At 30.3% G+C, this 20,452-nt stretch overlaps 2 long non-coding RNA genes across 2 annotated transcripts; one reads left to right on the top strand and one right to left on the bottom strand.

The window, feature by feature from the left end:
• Positions 1-104: 104 nt before the first annotated feature.
• On the bottom strand, positions 105-13,950 carry LOC117151436. Its single transcript, XR_004461363.1, has 3 exons — positions 13,861-13,950; positions 9,290-9,291; positions 105-119 (listed from the first exon to the last, which is right to left on the bottom strand). It is a non-coding gene; the product is annotated as an uncharacterized LOC117151436 (long non-coding RNA).
• Positions 12,782-15,275, top strand: LOC112212527. Its single transcript, XR_002946351.2, has 3 exons — positions 12,782-12,986; positions 13,872-14,052; positions 15,164-15,275. It is a non-coding gene; the product is annotated as an uncharacterized LOC112212527 (long non-coding RNA).
• Positions 15,276-20,452: the final 5,177 nt, after the last annotated feature.

Raw genomic sequence — 20,452 nt, 5'->3', positions numbered from 1 at the left:
GAAGTCGAAAATATAGAATAAAAATTTTTTTTTTAAGTTTTCCATCGAGACAACGATCTACAGTGAGATCCGTTATAATGTACTGCACGCGTACCGAGCGAAAATTCAAAATCGATTTTCTTGAAACCAAAGCCTCGAACGAAAAATTTTTATTCTATATGTACCAACCACCCTGTATACAAGATACAGGAATAATATAGAGGAATAATATAAAGGAATTATACAGGGTGGTTGGTAACTGCTGGTGGAAGTCGAAAATATAGAATAAAAATTTTTTTTTTTTAATTTTTCCATCGAGACAACGATCTACTGTGAGATCCGTTATAACGTACCGCACGCGTACCGAGCGAAAATTCGTACCGAGCGAAAATTCAAAGTCCCCATTTTCTCGAAAACAAAGCCTCAGACGAAAAATTTTTATTCTATATTTTCGACTTCTTTTTTCGCCTAGAATCACCCCCTTTCCGCTTGTACCACCAGTTACCAATCACCCTGTATATTTTTGCATACCTCTGCACGCTTCTGCACACTTAAACTTCTCATAAATATATAAAAATCCGTAATTTAATCATAACAGACTGCACGTCGTCTATAAAGAACATTTATGTCCAGAATATTCAACACTCGTGGTGTTAATATTCCGATTCTATTGTAAAGTTAATCCATATAATACACATAATTCATTAACAATTAACAACTTCATCTTTTTTCCTTCACCTTCACATAATAGTTACAATCTTCCATTAACAAAAGAAAGAAAAAGACAAAAAAGGGAGACAAAATGCGAAAAACAGGAAGGCATAAAAAAAAGAAAACTTGATCGAGCATAAAGGTTGATTGGACAGCATGGCGGCGTCTGGTCAACGAGCAGGCCGAACAAGACGGAGAAAGTGGGACGATGAAAGTGCGACCAAACGGGTGGACTGACATTGTCTGTGTGCATGAACGATGTGGCCGGCGTGGAATCATGGCTTTTTCACTGGTATTAGAAATGCAGGGTCTACTTGTTCGCTTGTCTATTCTCTCGAGTCAGGTGTCGTGTACGAATCGAGATCATTAGCGAAACTGTCAATCGATCCGTTCCACTTATTTAATTGCGGACCAAGAAAATGTTCTAGCCACGTTTCCTGAAACTGGACATTTGTTTCCTTCCTGGCACACTTTCATTTGTGTTGATGAATTTAATAGAAACTGAGGCTAACATAGGTGATATTTTTCTGTTTTATATATACGATAGTATACAAAAGTTTTCAGACAGATTTCTCTTTGCATTTATTCCAAAACTGTTATCTAAAAGAATATCTAAAAGAATCGCCAATATTAAGTACCTATATCGATATTAATATTAAAGGTGTGCCAAGTGAAAGCATATATTAATAACATTAATGTACTTATTTATTACTTAGTTATGTAAATTTCAAATCCACAAAAAATTTATTTCGATTTTTAGTCTCTAATTCTGGTTTCCAATACATTCATTAAATTACTTTTTGTTATTATTCGTTAATTAATTATTACTTATTGTCATAAATAAATAAGTAGTCCAAGTTTTTATTTATGAAGACACAGATATCATTTCATCTCGAAATGTTATGTTGTATTAATAACATTAATGTACTTATTTATTACTTAGTTATGTAAATTTCAAATCCACAAAAAATTTATTTCGATTTTTAGTCTCTAATCCTGGTTTCCAATACATTCATTAAATTACTTTTTGTTATTATTCGTTAATTAATTATTACTTATTGTGATAAATAAATAAGTAGTCCAAGTTTTTATTTATGAAGACACAGATATCATTTCATCTCGAAATGTTATGTTGTATTAATAACATTAATGTACTTATTTATTACTTAGTTATGTAAATTTCAAATCCACAAAAAATTTATTTCGATTTTTAGTCTCTAATTCTGGTTTCCAATACATTCATTAAATTACTTTTTGTTATTATTCGTTAATTAATTATTACTTATTGTGATAAATAAATAAGTAGTCCAAGTTTTTATTTATGAAGACACAGATATCATTTCATCTCGAAATGTTATGTTGTATTAATAACATTAATGTACTTATTTATTACTTAGTTATGTAAATTTCAAATCCACAAAAAATTTATTTCGATTTTTAGTCTCTAATTCTGGTTTCCAATACATTCATTAAATTACTTTTTGTTATTATTCGTTAATTAATTATTACTTATTGTCATAAATAAATAAGTAGTCCAAGTTTTTATTTATGAAGACACAGATATCATTTCATCTCGAAATGTTATGTTGTACGTTTCATGCGAGAAAAGATACTCCATAAATGATACACCATTAGATAAATGAGAAACAACAACTGATTTAGGGATTACTTTTTCCTCATTGTCATTTACCAGCCATATTAACCATACAAAAGCAACGCCTTAAAATCACTGGGTCTCATTACTATGCACGCCACAGATTTTAAAAACCCTCTCACCTTTAAACTACTTTACTCGTCTCTAATTGTATCATACGCATTTCAAATATGGAATCCGAATTCAATCGAATTACATCAAATCGCGTGAAAATATGCAACGCAGATTTCTAACAAATGACGCCTCCAAGATTAATAAATCGATACCCAAAAATTTCCATATTATAAAAATATTCTTATCGCTTTGAATATGTTCAGTTTTGAATAACGCAGAACCATAGCGAACTCGGTATTCCCATGAGATGATTCCCATTAGAAAGAGGCAACTTTTTTATGTCGCTCCATACCGAACTAACTTCAATAATCCCGATTGTATTAATAGATCCCTAGTAACTCCAACATCGAAATTACAAGATTACTACAAAGATTAATTACTACAAAGATTCCAATCGAAAACGCTAAGAGCCTTAATAGACGCATTCTGGTATGTTACCAACGAAACCATCCATCGCGACCTCAAGATACCAACAGTCAAAGAAGAAATAGCAAAATATAGCGACAAATATGGCAAAAGAGTCAACAAACACCGAAAACCCCTAATCACTGGGCTACTTGATACGACGGACCAGATTCGCATGCTGAAGAGGCACTACCCGCTAGACCTAAACGTTAGATTCATTTAATTATCCAAATTAAGCATATGCACTTACCTATAACACTAATAAATTATACCTATCTATAATAAGTATAACTTATTGTAAATAAACAGCCATGTCACTGCGCCACGCCAGAAAAATTACTGAAAATTCTCAACGCGAGAATTGATTGTAATTTCAACAAATAAAATAAATAAAAAAAAAAAAAAATTAATAGATCGTGCTCAATTGCGAACAACATTAGTGTAATCGTCGACTTCTTTCACGGATCTGCAACCTCCTTCCAGACACCCATAATATATCAGATGAAATTGTAAAAATGGTTACTTATATTTACTGTTTATTCTTCTTTATATCAGCTCTTACACTCACGTATCCGATACCAAAGACCTTATGCCCGTTAAATAGTTGAATAAATAAAATTTTCAAATTGATAAAAATAAATAGATGTTGTTTAGAAACAAATGAAAAGACGATACACAATATTAAATTATCTACAAGTCTTTTGTCTTTTATCTACAGGTATCTTCATAAGTATATTGCTAAATAATTTCTACATAATATCTAATTATTTATTGAATTTCTTCATTGAAAATATAGTTGAAACATACTTATCTGTTGCAGCAATTACGGTTGCAGGTCTTAAAAGTGAGTCATAGAGAATGGTTAGATCGGTAAATAAGTAATGCGAGACGCAACAGGATCTGAAAGTGAGCTATTCGGTTTCCATCTTTCGCTCGGACACTGCAAAACTATACCGGCGATGGTTTCTCATTTCTGCATAAAATTTCACCGCAAGCCATCGAAAGATTTTTAGAACACGATCGCAAAATGAATCACGAATTCAGCAAAATGAATATAGAAATCCTACACACTTTTACTGTATTGATGAGAAATTCCAACAAGTATATTATAAATAATTAGCAATAAGAGACCATACAATACTGCAGAATTTTAATATATTATATACAGATAATTCAACAAAATTGAATACCTACACAAAATTTTAATATATTATATGTTATAAAAAATTATGTTTAATGAATTATACATCATATTGACATTGTTTAGTATTGTTAATTTAATCCAATATTAATATAATAATCTAAATATCCTACTAGCATATTTCTTAGTCAACTCGAAGCTAAAAATTATTCAATGGTGTGGACTAATTGTAGTCTTCACAGATATAAGTATTAAATATGGCTTAGCATCTAATATTCACATAATAGAAATGCAACTGAATAAATTAAACCTAAAAACAAAGGATTCTTGGATAATAAATTATTAAACTTAGGACATCGATAAGCTAATAGATATATGTAATTAACAAATTAATTTGTATATGTAAAAACGAGTTAATTTGTCTTTTCAAGAATTGGGTTCACCAAATAAAAATTAGAATTCAAAGTATTACTTAATACTATAATAACAAAAATTCAATTCTTTTCCAAAATTTATAATGCTCAATTTATAATTACAAATGAACATAATTTATTTATAATGATTTGTGTGATATTATACAATCAATAAAGAAACTGTCTATTCTTATAAAATAAAAAACGCTATACAATAATACAATAAAATAATTTGAAATCCTTAACGAAATCTAGGTATTAGACTATAACATTTATCATGCGGAATTGGAATATAACATTTTTATCTTGCTTTTATACATTATTTTACATTATGTATCTTTGCATCCTGTTAAAAGCCATAGTAAAGCCACATTTGAAAAGGGCATAGAGAATTCTGTTTACATCACAAAATAAATGCCCGGGGAGGAAGATGCTTCGCTCGAAACGAAAGGAACCATAATTTTTAATATCGTTTCATTATCTGTGACTGTCTCACAACGTATAATAATTTTATCGTATCGTTTGAATTTGTGCTATGACGGAAAGAAGAAGGCAGAGAAACTGTTAATTAGAGGCTGGTGTTTCGAAACGATCGATTTCGTGGGATCGACCAAGGTCGTAACGTCAATAAGGAACGTGTTACCTTCCGGAAGTGGATACATTGGAGGCTTATGGGGAATCGAAAGAGGCCGTGCGAGCCTTTTTTCTCTGCTTTTTACCTTTTGCTCATTTAACGACTACAGGGAACTGAATCGGAGAACTTTCACTTCGGTGAGGTCATCGTCGGTCCTTAAATATTCCTTAGCATGACGCTTCACTTTCATGCACGGCGACACGCACGAAAAATTCATTTAGAGACGAATTACACGAATTCTTTTATTTAATGTGCAAATGTTTGGCGAAAGAAATATTTTTTTTGACATATTTTTTTCCTCCTTATAAGTAATTGCGATAGTTTATGTTTTTCCTTCACTTGCTCCAAGTTGTTTTACAATCGCGAAAGAGAAAGTACAGATCAAACTGTTATAAATTTTATGTCAAATAAATCTAGACATTTGTGGCTGACAGTTTTAAAATGTATGTGCAAATATTTGTACTAAATTAATTGTCAGGGAGATAAAAAATTATTATTTCAGCAGGAATATTAACAGTGTTAATTTTTATGAATAAAATACATGTAAAACATGAATTTTGCAATTCAGGAATATACAATATTTTTCGCAACTTTTAGAATACTGATAATAGCTCATTCCTAGAATCATGAAACTGAATATTCTAACTTTTAAATTGTTTCGCTTTTCATGTTTCATTTCAAAACGGTATAGAGGTATGTACGTTTAAAAGAATTATATTCTCATTATGTATTCTGTAAAACAATATGAAACGCATAATCATCGTCATTTCGTTAAATTAAATTGGATTTAGACTAGTACATTTTTCTCTCTCTCCTACTTTTTTAAAGGCTTCAAGCTGTATACTATGGTAATTTTTACATCAATAAATTATTCAATTAACATTTATGCATTTTGTATTATTATAATTAAATAACTTTGTGAACGTAATATGTCAAATAATAAATGAGATTTGTGTCCCATTTAAAGCAACTGAAATAAGAAAAGGCTTGTGAAATTTTAACTTGTTCGCACTCATAAAACCGCGAAACATATATTTATGCCAGAATATAATGTTACAAGGCACATATAGTTACTTCAAGACCCGTTCAAGGCAATCTGATGAAAAGATTTCAAGGTTTTATACTGCCGATCACCGAAGGTATTGCTTCTTAATTCTCTTTTTCGGTTAAAACATCTCCATGAAAATAAACATTCCTTTCTCACATAATTTCTGGATTACTTAAATTCATATTAATTTCATACTCGAACTAAAATATTTACTATGCAGTATATTTGTTTTTACATCATTTTTGTAACATATTTGTTTTTCTATAGCTTTTAAAATATATTTATCGCTATAACTTTACAAATCGAATACTTTCTTGCTTATAACGTGCACGAAAAAAATGAATGAGAAGTTGCTGGAATAACTGAACGGTCTAGGAGTGGAGAGGCAACTAGAGGAGGGGACAGAGATGTTGAAGGCGAGACGAAATGCCAAAGTGCGCAATAGACGAGGATATACGAGAGGGAAATTGCCAAGAAGAGGAAGTAAGAAGACAAACACAGGAAAGGGCGAGGGAAAGGCAATCGAACAAGGAGAACGGCTCAAATATTCGAACAGCATAATGGCTCTTTTGTTTGGATATTTTATAGATTGTTAGAGTATTATTAGACTTATACTATGTATTATATTCGAAAACATTGAAATGTACGGATAGTGCAACAAATAGCTTACTATAATACTTTCTCGTTTATATTTGAATCAAATTAATTTAAATCAAATTATATTACAAAACGATATGCCTTATAATTATTAACATTTAATTGAATAATAAAGTAAGACTAGGTATTAGGTTCGTTGTAAACTTAATTTTGTAACATAATTAATAATTTGTATAAATTAATTTATTTTTAAGTTTTAATTAATACGTTGCGTTACGAATTGATTTTACTTAAATGCAAAGGCAATACAAAGGCATAAGTCTTGACTCAGAACGTACTGACAAGGAATGAGGCGTCGATCAATAGATTCGGTTGATAATAGTCAGCCTTATGGTCAGACGTCGCGACTGATTCGCGAATATTTAACTCTAAAAGTATGTATTCATTTGATAGAAAAATTATTACGAATTGACATTTGTATCTGAGAATAACTGTCTATGACTGTGATTCAACTATTACAGAGTGTCCGTTTTGTAATTTACTCTCAAGTGGATACAAAGTAATATCACTATTAAAGATCTACGTCTGACATACGAAACAGTTCCGAATCTTGAGAGTAGCTATTCAGGAATAAAAGACAATAGTTTTAGTTTTATGATATTGCTGCGAAGAACATTGTTATTTTTTAAAAGTCTACTAAACATATCCGGGTATTAATAAATGATTAAATGATATTAATAATTCCTTTGCAAGAGCAGCAAAGAGAATTTCGAAATGAAGATGACTTTTTTAAATGTGGCATTACATATATCTTCTTATCCAAAATATATTAAGTCCCTTAAAATAGGCATTAACAAATTAAAGATTTTTAAATTTCTAGCTTATACCTAATTTCATCTGAAAGTTTTTATACGTTAAACGTTTGTATTATTTTAAAACTTTTTGCAAATACGGTAAATACGAAGCCATTTTATATTGATATTTAAGTATAAGTGATTATATAACAATGATGTATATAAACTTTTGTAACTAATTGTGTTTGTAAAGTATACATCTATATACAGGGTGGTTGGTAACTGGTGGTACAAGCGCAAAGGGGGTGGTTCTACGCGAAAAAAGAAGTCGAAAATATAGAATAAAAATTTTTTTTAATTTGCTTTTCCTTTTTTTAAAAATCTACAGTGAGATCCGTTATAACGAGACGTGATAAAGTGCACGCGTATCGAGCGCAAATTCAAAGTCGATTTTTTCGAAAACAAAGCCTCAGACGAAAAATTTTTATTCTATATTTTGACTTCTTTTTTCGCGTAGAATCGCTCCCTTCCCGCTTGTACCACCAGTTACCAACAACCCTGTATATAATCAACAGACTGCGGATTTTATGTAAATTTATATTTTTACGAAGACAATTAAAAACATTGGACTCGTGCGAAAATTTGTTTCACTTACTAAATATTATAACGATTATACACTTTTATTTTATTTTATACATTTTTTGAATATTATATACCTACATTCTGCATTTAAGATGCATTTTTGCATAACATTTATACATAAACTTCCACAGTCTAAGAATTATTTACATTATGATTCATCTACATTGTATCATATGTGTTAATAATGTTTTATTTAATATGTAAATGCGTTATATAGAAATCAATTATGCTACACGAAGCTTCATGGAAATTGTATAAAACAAGCCTGAATTATTGCACGCACAACGAAGTATTCATCTTTCTCAGAGACATGAATGCTGACACAAGAATGAACCTTTTTAGTGAATTGTTATACAGTATACGTGTAACAGGTTTTCATTTCAGACGAAGATAGTTATTATATGATTATAATTTTCACATACATAAACAAAAATTTGTTTTTAATATTACCTAAATACTATTCTGATACTATTAATTTGTTAATAGTTTTTAATAATTTAAAAATGCTATACTCACTATAATCAAGAGAAAACCGCTACCTAATTAAATTATAATTTTGTAACGTTCATATCTTAGTATAATTTTTTTTTAGTAATAACATAACGCATAAAATGTTAAATTGTTTAGTGTTTAATTTTCATTTCACAATAATGCGTTACATTATCTACTACTAGTTTTATTCTACCTCTTATCTACAATTATATGAATAATACAAATTCTTTAGTTTCAAAAAAGGCACATTAATTACAGATTAAAATGATATGGAAAATTGTATGATAAATATATCTTCCATTTCTCATGGGATACAATTTCTAATTATATAAATATAATTAGTGAAGTATCGATGATTTGCTAACATAAAAAGTATCACCTGAAAAAGCAAAGAATAATGGAACATTTTTTGTTTCATTTAATAATTGATGTTGAATTTTTACATAAACGAAAATGAAGTGTTTTCTATGATAAATCTAATATGTGAACTTTAATGTAACAGAAAACTGAAACTTTTCGCTATTTTCTTCAGAAATATGTCTTCGTGTTTCATAACTAATAACAATGATTTTAACATTCTAATACAACGAACAATTAAAAAATATATGCGTAGAAGTGTATTCATTAAAATTCCTCTCAAACATCAATTAGATTCGCAGAAATACCGCTACTTTTTATATATGTAAGTAAGTAAGGTAAGTAAGTAAATATATGCTACTAACTGTTCTTTTATTCTTCACGAATCGTCTTATCTCAAGAATAACATAAAAGTTGATCGTCATACATAATTAATAATAACTTTGTAAATTATTTCGGTAAAAAAAGAGGAAATCTAAAAAGTACAAAAAGTTCATAATACCATTATTTTTAGTCAAAAAATGTATTGAAAAATAGGCTTTCATAATTAAACAAATATATTTTCGTCGTCTTTAGGTGTTACATTTTAAGGAATATCTATTATAGAAGCATTATTTATGTTGACTGAAGTGGAAAAATTTACAAATAATATAGCTAAATATTATTTATGATGATTAGATACATCATTTAACGACAACACTGGAGGAAAAATGAACATTTGAGTGCTTCACAAAAGAACTGTTTGTTCATATTTATACACATTTTGGACTTCTCCTTTTATAACAGAGCAGAAATTTTTCCAATTTCGTTCGTGTTTACGATATTTCAAATTATTGGAGCATTTACTGTACTATTATTATTGTGACGTTGATTATTGCGATATTTAGACAATATTATTATCAACAATATATTCAATCGTTATAATTATAATCAACAATCATTATAAGCATAATATAAATATACTAACTATTTGTTTCATTTGAATCTCGCGGCCAAGAAATAAACCTGAATTACATGTATAATACAGTATACCTACTTGATGTATCCAATGAACTCACACTTACTCATCTCTCAGTCTCTGATCCTCGCGCATCCATTTACATCTAAACTTATTGCCATTTAAATCTACATCTGTAACTAACGATCACGAAAGAATCTATTATTGGCACGGCATTATCACTACAATTTCCTTTTGACATCGTTGTTATTTCCTCTCTCTCGCTTCTTCCTCTCTTAATTGAGCTACTCTTCTTAAGCAATCTATCATGGCCTTCGCGTTTCGTATTTCATTCAGTGCCAGTTCAGTTATTTCTATGTAAATGCAATCTTCCAGCAGATGTTTTAGTATGCCTATGTTCAATTCACATACGCCGCGTAGCCTATCTTTCTCTTCTCTTCATAAATTGCTATCTTCCTCTTGGTTTCCGCATTTCGTTCTGGCTAATAAATTTTGGCTTGCTCTTTCTCCCCTTCCTTTCAAGTAGTTCAGCTTGTCTACATATTCTATGTATAATTAGATGTATATACATACATGTATTTTTATATATTGCAATTCTTTCATAAAAGGATAAGGACTTTAGAGTGACGGAGTAAAAGGTTATTTAATCCATTTGCAAATAGATAATGTAACAAAGCTTGTAACATTAATTAAGTATATGTTTCACATAAAAAGAACGATCGTTGATATTTTTTAAAGAAAGTCAAAGAAATGTATTATACGATTTAATAGAATAGTGTATTATTTTCTTATTGATCATATTGATGTTCGTTACATTATATTTTGAGCGCGATCTCCCCGATTTCAATGATCTTGAAATACGTTGTCAAGGTCATCATAATGAACAACTTTTTCCTATACATGTTACCGCCGCTCGGTTTTAGTTTCCGAAATGTAGGCAAAAATATTTTTGACGCTGTATATTCAACGATATGTAGCATTTGGGTTAGATTTAAATTAAATTCAAATTAATTTTAAGTTATATTTGTCAACATTTACCATTATCGATGCTACATGGATGGTACAAGCGGAAAGGGGCTGATTCTATGTGAAAAAAGAAGTCGAAAATATAGAATAAAAATTAAAAAAAATTTTTTTTTTTTTATTTTTCCATCGAGACAACGATCTACAGTGAGATCCGTTATAACGTACCGTACGCGTACCGAGCGAAAATTTAAAGTCGATTTTTTCGAAAACAAAGTCTCAAACGAAAAATTTTTATTCTATATTTTCGACTTCTTTTTTCGCGTAGAATCACCCCGTTTCCGCTTGTACCACCTGTTACCAACCACCCTGTATAACTGGAAATATTTATGCCAATATATTGAAAAACGCAGTTATTCGATTGTGAAAATTATGTCATCGGTAAATCTCAATAAACAGTTTCAACGAAAACTTCGTTCACAACAGCATATGCGAAACTGTAAGAAATGCCTTCGAAAATTTTACTTCATCATCGCACGCGTTGCTTGTTCACTCCACTCGCTCGTAAAAATCCAGTCCAACCTGATACCAATCTCACCAGTGAGCGGAGCATGTAAGCAAGGAATTTTGAAGAAAATACTGTTTTGGTCAAAAATCGGACCACCTTTGCTCGTATGCGAAATTGATAATCTACTGATAATGTTACTACGTAGATTTTTATGTTAGGTAGGATGTTAAAATAAAATTTTCGAAGACGTTTCTTGCAGCCTCGTATAAGCAATTGTTAAGGAGGTTTTCGGTGAAGCTGTTTGTCTAAATTCGTAAAACATAATACAAAGAAGAAGAGTTCGATAGTTGATAGATGTAAATAGATCGCTAAGTGGTTAACGAAACGATCAACGTGTCAGCTACGCTTGTACTGTGTCACAGATTTACACATATGGGCAGAATTTACTGTAATGGTACCGACGGTTTTTCCCCGTCATCTCGAGAACTAAGACCGAGTGGTAGTTACACGTATAAGAAAAAGTTGTTCAGAATGATGACCTTGACAACATATTTCAAGGTCACTGAAATCGGTGAGGTCGCTCCTGTTCCAAATAATTACCGTTACATTTATCCAGAAGACAGAAACTGTATATAACAGTACAAATAAAATATTGGCACAGAATAGCTTTAAGGAAAGCTTGTGTATCCTACGCAACTTATTTAATTTTCCTGAAAAATATAGTTCCTAACGTTATAAATGTTGTATCCTAATTTTATCGTTCCTAAAACGATCTTAAAATCAATGTTCGTATCGGTTTTACAATAATTGAAATGTTATATTTTCTTTGAAATAGTCCGCACATATTATTTACTTTTATTCTATATCTACTCAACGATAATAAATTATGGTACGATATACTTGAACTTTAAATTTGAAAACTATATCCTATAAAGAATCGTATGTTTTACAAATTTATATCGTGTTTTAGAAGAAAATTTGGTTTATGTCAGTATGTTCTTCGTTCCTCAATGTATAGTAATACTCAACAATTTTTATAAACATTAAGTGATGAAAATCTGTTCGAAAACGTAATGAGGTTCTTCAAGCATAACGTGTATTTCGACCAGGCCTTCTGCAGGCAAGCGATTATCGGTGAAGGTTGGATGCGAGTTCTTGTTTGGTGTCTGGCGACCCGATTATGTGGCCGGCTGTTTTAAACGTTAATTCATCTGGCGAGTAGCCGAGTCGTCCGCCGCTTTATTTTGTCACACGGCTTCGTTGAACATTTTTTCGCTCGAATTCCTTACGTTGAAAAAAGCCATCACGGCCGTGCTTGCTCGTCTTCATTCGCGAAGGAAAACCGTTGCAACAAGTAGCAGAAAAAGCGCGGAAAAATCGTTCCCGGAACACATTCCTGGATTACCGATTAAAGTACGAGTTTGCGGGTTACCAGTCATGCGTTCTTTTGGTTTAGCAAACGGGTGCTCGTTTATCCACGATACACAACCGATGATTCTTTTATTAAGAAATCTCTAAGAAGTTTTTCAAATACTTGAGATTTTCTTGGTACAATAGAAGACAAAAGACTTTTAAGGTATAGTTTAGTGTGTTAAACATATATTGACGTAAAAGAAAAATCTCTGGAATCTGATAGAAATTGTCTTTTTCTTTACCTTTCTCCTTATCTTTTCAATTTTTCAAAGCTTAACAATTTTAATGACTTATAAGCTTTTGAATGTAATGTGTGATGTGCAACAGTGGAATTTTGCAAAGAAGTGAAAATTCTATATTTCTATAATTATATATAGAAATATATATAATTATTTATACAAATTTCTAGGAATATTCCTCTTCTTATAATAAAATAATGAAGAAAACACTTTCTAAATGAATCTGTGCAGAATAAAGGATTATTTTCTACTATGTATTTTAAAAAATATGGCTGTGATAATATTTAACATCCTTAGAGTACATTATAAACTTTTAAGAATATACAATAGGTACTTATAGTATCACGTAATGCACGTTCAAAGCAATCCTATTTCTTACATGCATTTAGCTGCAAAAATGATCATTTTGGATCATTAGATTATAATACGTAAATAAAACTTATTAATATGTTATTACTCTTTCTGTGATACATCGATACGATCATAAGAATTAAAATTAAAAGTGATAATTAAACTACAAAATTATTTATACAAAATAATATTTTATTCAAGCAGAATAAGAACATCTATACATACTTAGTCATATAGATATATTATAAATTTAATCGAAACTCCGATTCTATTCAGATCGTATCTTAAATAAGTTATTAATTAAACGATAAATGTATTTATTTCCGATAAAACTGATCTCTATTTAGTGAAACCAATTCTGCAATGCGTTTCTACTATGAATAACTGATAAGAAAACAAATTCGGTTCTGGAAAGATTAACATTCATTCTTACTTTCCTAACACGACATTTTTCACAGAACAATTCACAAAAAAATGAATTCCAATTATCTTTTTGTCGAACAAAGAGAATCTTAAGCAACATGAACAAGTAGAAGAAACGAAAACAAGAAAGAAATCGGGAGACAGAAAAATGCCCGAAGCTGTAAGAAACACGTCTAAACAGGAAACACGTGCAGTTCGAAGCAACAATGAAAAAAGGTAGGCAAGCGTGCGAAGTAAACGATGAGAAAGAACGCACGCCTGTACGTAGCAAGCGAAATAAACTTCCCTAATGCGTTCTTTTAACGAAGAGCACCGTTGCCATACGACATAAAATCGCGTCAAGAATATCTTACACTGCAAAGACGTACAGTGACTCACGAGACTATACGTGTATAGGAAAGCTTTATACAGGGTGGTTGGTAACTGGTGGTACACGCGGAAAGGGGGTGATTCTACGCGAAAAAAGAAGTCGAAAATATAGAATAACAATTTTTCGTTCGAGGCTTTGTTTTTGAGAAAATCGACTTTGAATTTTCGCTCGGTACGCGTGCGGATACGAAAAAAATTAAAAAAAGGATCTTTTATTCTATATTTTCGACTTCTTTTTTACCAATCACCCTGTATAATATATTATGGGTATGTATTAAAATATTTTGAAATTTTGTTAACACTATAATGAGGCACAACTGGCACGATTATATTAATAAAATTTGAAACTAATATGAAAATGTAGAACAACAGTATGTTTATTGCAAACATATAATTAGTAAACGATTAGTAGGTATGAAGCATAAATTGACATCTTAAACATAATAAATAAATGTTAATAAATGTCAAAGACGGTCTTATAGAATATTGAGTTACTTACACTAAGTATCCTGTTTCTTTTAATATATACATTTTCAGATTTGTTTCACACTTTATTAATATAATCTCAAAAAATATTGTATAACATATAACATATTCATAAAAAATTTCTGCAAGTGTTTAAATACTTCCACTTCCATATCAAAGTATCTTAACACGTGTGATAAACTCATATAAGAAATCAATTGGTTCGTTGCTCCATTAAGAATCAAGGAGTAACTTAACGTGTAAAAATTACGTAAATATTATTTCAAAGCATAAATAAAAGAAGTTTTCATTTTTCTACAAATATTCCATGTCGAGATAAATTACAAAAGCCTGTTACATAAGTCGGAAGTAGAAGAAGAATTTCTATACTCAATTTAAAAATCCGTTCTCTTTGTATTTCGTATCTTTACTAAAACTTGTTAATAAGACTTTAAATGATCTACATTTGTATAACATTTTTGCTTGGTTATAGGACAAAACTTGGCTGTTACATGTGGGACACCCTTTATTCGTCTATCTATTAACGCAAACTCGTAACGTGTAAATTGGATAGCTGCACGTTTATCCAACGATCTCTGCATTTGTGACATCAATCGCATCTCAACCTACATCAAAGATAAAACATCAACCCCGAGCTTCGGACTCCTTTGGACACATCACCACCTTATCCTTAATCCACATCATAACCTACACCGAGCCCCTTAACATCCTCAAACCAAAACGTATATAAACCGAGACTTCACCCAGCTCGGGCAGTTCTTGTTCTAGTCGCTGTTCTTGTACAACCCCCTTTTTACGGTTCAGTTATTGCAAGTCAGTCCGATACCTGGGCATGACCCTGGACAGGAGACTAACGTGGAAGAAACACATAAAACGAAGCAACTAAAGGACAAACTAAAAAAATTCTATTGGCTCACGGGCCGACGCTCCAAACTAAACATACAGAATAAAATTACCCTCTACAAGACCGGAATAAAACCTGTCTGGACCTACGGAATCCAACTATGGGGAACAGCTAGTAACTCCAACATCGAAATACTACAAAGATTCCAATCGAAAACGCTAAGAGCCTTAATAGACGCACCCTGGTATGTTACCAACGAAACCATCCATCTCGACCTCAAGATACCAACAGTCAAAGAGGAAATAGCAAAATATAGCGACAGATATAACAAAAGAGTCAACAAACACCGAAACCCCTTAATCACTGGACTACTTGACACGACGGACCAGATTCGCAGGCTGAAGAGGCACTACCCGCTAGACCTAAACGCTAGATTCATTTAGTTATTCAAACTAAGCATATACGCTTACTTATAATACTTATAAATTATACCTATCTATAATAAGTATTAACTTTTTGAAAATAAACAGCCATGTCACTGCGCCACGCCAGAAAAATTACTGAAAATTCTCAACGCGAGAATTGATTGTAATTTCAACAAATAAATAATAAAAAAAAAAGAAAAGTTATTGCAAGTGCTAAAATTATAATAAAGTTCGATGAGAGAAAATTAATAGTTGGGTTACGACTCAGCTTTCTTTTCTCTTACAACCCAAGTATCAATTTTACGTGACACATTCTTCGACTACCTCGAGTCGTGCATCTTGGCAATCATGTCGCAACTGTTATCGGTTATCGACTAAGTAGCTGTTCTTTCTTTCACGGGCATAAGTACATACATAGTCTGTACCTTCAACCTCAGTCTCACGAAAGAGTGGGTTAAAAGAATTCTAGGTGCAAGTCTCTTTCACAAGTTGCGACAACGACTTTCTATTTAACTCTGTTCGGAAACGTTGGGTTTCGTTTTAGATAACGAGATTGATGTTTGGGGAATTTCAATGCTAACATTGAGCTTCGAGCTTCTTTTTCTTTAACTAATAAACGAGAAAAGAAATTATTGCTTAAAAATTTTTGGCGTATTTGTAGCATTAGTATATAAATTGTATCAAAATGTATAAATTAATAAGTAAATATGTAAAAGCAATATTTACTATTTTATTACCTAGTTAACAGACTATAAACCTATATTATCTATTAGGAGAAAATATTTAATAATAATAATCAATATATTTCTTTCTCAATATATGTATCACTTTAGAAAAACATTTTTTATCTAATTCATAGTTTGGAAATTAAACAATCAATGAAATTCTAATAGCGAGGTAGTTCCATAATCTTTGATAAACATGTACATCGATTTTATTATTGCATATTAGTTTTTAAAAGACAATTTGATCATCATAATGTTTAATTATAACTACAATGTTCATAAAAAACGATGTTCTTACGGTTTCATTGTTTTTATGGTATATTGTTATTCTTTTTCATCTATAATCGTGTGGCAAAATTACATCTTATCAAAGTTAAACAAATATCTTTTTAAACGGTTTTGTACAGTATGCAGATAATTGTGACAGTATGAACGTAAACACTGCAATATATTCCAATAAAATTCTAATAAAGTAAAGTAAAATTCAATAGGAAGGCTTGATGGAACAATTCTTTTCCTACAAATAAAATAAGTAGACGATTACTTATGTATGTAATGTACGTAATATACTTATACATAATTGTACATTTGTCTAAACGATATTGGTATGAATTACCAAACCCTTTCGACTAATAATATGATCTACTTCTAAACTCCAATCTAAAATCTAATTTTATTTATAGCTTCTTCAAATGCAAAATTATTTTATACGTATCTTTCATTTACTGAGTCTCTTAATTAGTAATGAAATATCTATTTTATAATAGAAATATGTCAAACTGAATATTATTAATAATAATATCATATTAGCAATACGAAACTAAGTTAAGCGATATTTGTGGTCTTTTTTTACAATTAATAGACACTTGTTGCAAGACATAAATATACTTGCAAAAAACTGCAATTTTTTCACTTGTTAAGAAACATTTTAATACATTATAAGTTGATAAAATTTTTATAAATCATGATAAAATTAAACCAAAAGCTGTATCTTTTTCGTTAGTATTTTATAGTTCTTAAACAACATACAATAAAAATTTGTAAATAAACAGAATGTTCATCGGTATATATTTCTTAGAAATATCAATTATTCGTATTACAGGAAACTAAAAAGATATTCACAGATGTAGGATGAACTTGAAATTACCGTTCATTATACCAAAAATAATTTCGTGAGAATTCCACTCCCTTGATACTTCACTTTTATAATTACGGATCAGAGCACAAATTCTTAATTTATACAACTTTGACACGTTTCTCCTTTCATTGTATGGATGCCGTTGCTCTATTGTATAGTCGAACCAACCACCGTTACTTTTTACAGTAATGAACATTATTATAAGCATTCTTTTAATGTGTTTTTATACCATGTCACAAATAAATATTCGTCTATCCATCTTTTCCTATTTTCCAATTTGATATTGTTTATATTTCAAGTTTTATTTATCTATTTCCTATGATTACACCTGTACTAATTTTTAAAATTCATTAGTTGTTTAACTGTTGTTTACTTTATTTCATATAAGCACATAAACCATCAAAACATAACTTAACATGCCATTAAACGATAATCCATCTATTGAATTCTACAGCTTCGTGTTAATTACGATTATTTGTTCGTGTTTAAAAGTATAGCAATCAAATAAGTAGCTTTTTATAAATCGTAATACAGCAATACAACCATCATTAAATATACGCTAAAGATTATTCAACGAATTTGAAACATTCAACTAGAGTGAACTTACACATAACTAAAACACTATACATAACTGTACATTAAACTAAATTTAACTCATAGTAGCTTACGAAAGTCCTCGAACGCTTATAGATATGATAACATTTTTATGGATGTAATAATGTGTATTATGTGCGTTATATGAAACTGTTTAGAATTACATTAATACTATAATGAGAAATAACTATCACGATTATAGGGGAAGAAAGAAAAATGGGAAAACAAAAGAAAAAGCCGATAAAACAAATTTTTCTTTAAATATGCATGTCTCTAATAATCACAAACAATTCATTTTCCAATCTTCGCGCTTAAAGTTAACGCCCTAAGAAAAAGATTGCGTTAAAAAGACTTTCTTTTTAAAAATCCATGTCTATAACAGTCAATAAAAAAATTCACGCCCAAAATTAATGTTCAAAGAAAGGTAGAGGAAGCTCGAGAGCGAATGAAAGAAACAAAGCGATAAAACAAACTGTGAGTAGGATAAATTGGATAAATGTTTTAAGCAACTTTCACCTGTACCCTTCACCAGTCTAAATCACTCGTGCAGACTCGTTCATAAGAGAATCCAACATTGCTAACCAACACTCGCCGTCGTGTCGTGGCTGGAAAATCCGTATTTAAATCTGTAAATCATAGGCTTGGATTCCATGACGTGACGGGTTTGCGCATTCAAATTAATCTGCTTCACGCGTTGCCAATCTCCTTTCTGTCTTATTTAACCGTACCGCAACGCGATCGACACGCTTGATGGCGATTTTTGCGATCACGTTTTTATTTGTAATATCGATGTCAAAGAGAAAGGAATCGTTCGGAGGCTGAATAACAGGCAGAATCTTGTGTCGAAGACGGCAACTTAATGCTATACGAAAGGAATGTCGCGTAGGTGCAACGTGTATACCTGGCTAAATACCTTGGAGACTAGATACAATGTTGCATGCAGTTAGAGTATTACAAATTCTATCGACACGAAGAATCTTATCTTTCGATATTGGATCTTTCACGAATAAATAATTTTTAATAGAGTTAATGCTTTGCTGCAAAATTTATTATATAAACCAATGCGTATCTGGATAAACAATCTACAGACCGAATATAATGCAGAAAGCAATTGGTATGTTGCAAGTTCTATCGATAGGAGAAATTTTATCTTTCAATATGATAAGTCTTTCATGTCTAAATACAGAAATCTTAATAAATTTTATACCTTTCTGCAAAATTTATTATACAAGGCAAATGTAGAAAAACTCAATGCCAATATAAAATTTTCTAAATTTACTTTATAAACTTACGTTATAATCTTACTGTAAAATTTACCATATAAAACAAATTTAATAAAATTCAGTATCTGTATAAAATTGTTTATATTAAATATAGATTCTATCAAACTTTGTTTATTTAATTACGAATTAACTAAATGATAAATATATTTATTTTCGGTAGAATCTTACTCTATGTTTTCTATGTGTATTCTATGTTATTATCAATTTATATTATTGCTAGTATTATGTCTTCTTTACAACACTATCCGAAAAAGTAAATTTGGTTCAATATTTAGATATGTATTAACTTTTTAGTATTTGAGAAGGATTCTACATTTCATTCCAATTGGTTCACATTCTCGATAAACTACTTTCGAAACCTGTTCATGATTTATATGAATTTGTATATTTTCGTAACAAATAACATATCTGTAATGGAATATTTCTAATATATTCATTTATGGTATAAGAAATATATTTTGTGCTAAAACTAAGGAGAATCAAATAAAATAGGATGTAGAATCTACTTCGACATATGACTAGAAAGGAAAATATGAAATGTAGTTTCTAATGTAAGAGAAAACGTAGTCGTTTTTCTCTTTGGAATAGAACAGTTTTAAAAAATATTTTAAAGTCTTAAAATTTACTTTAATCTTAGAATTTTAGTCCTCGTACTCAAACGGCAGGACGACATAAAATTTATGTTCAAGAATTTCGAGTTTAAGAAAGAAAAAGTATCCAAAATTTTTAAATATTTCGATAATTAAAAAAGA

This window comes from Bombus impatiens, unplaced genomic scaffold (assembly GCF_000188095.3).
Source record: "Bombus impatiens unplaced genomic scaffold, BIMP_2.2 scf_0210, whole genome shotgun sequence".
Taxonomy (NCBI): Eukaryota; Metazoa; Arthropoda; class Insecta; order Hymenoptera; family Apidae; genus Bombus; species Bombus impatiens.
Note: the sequence above shows the minus strand (reverse complement) of the source record. Positions and strands in the feature narration are given on the sequence as shown.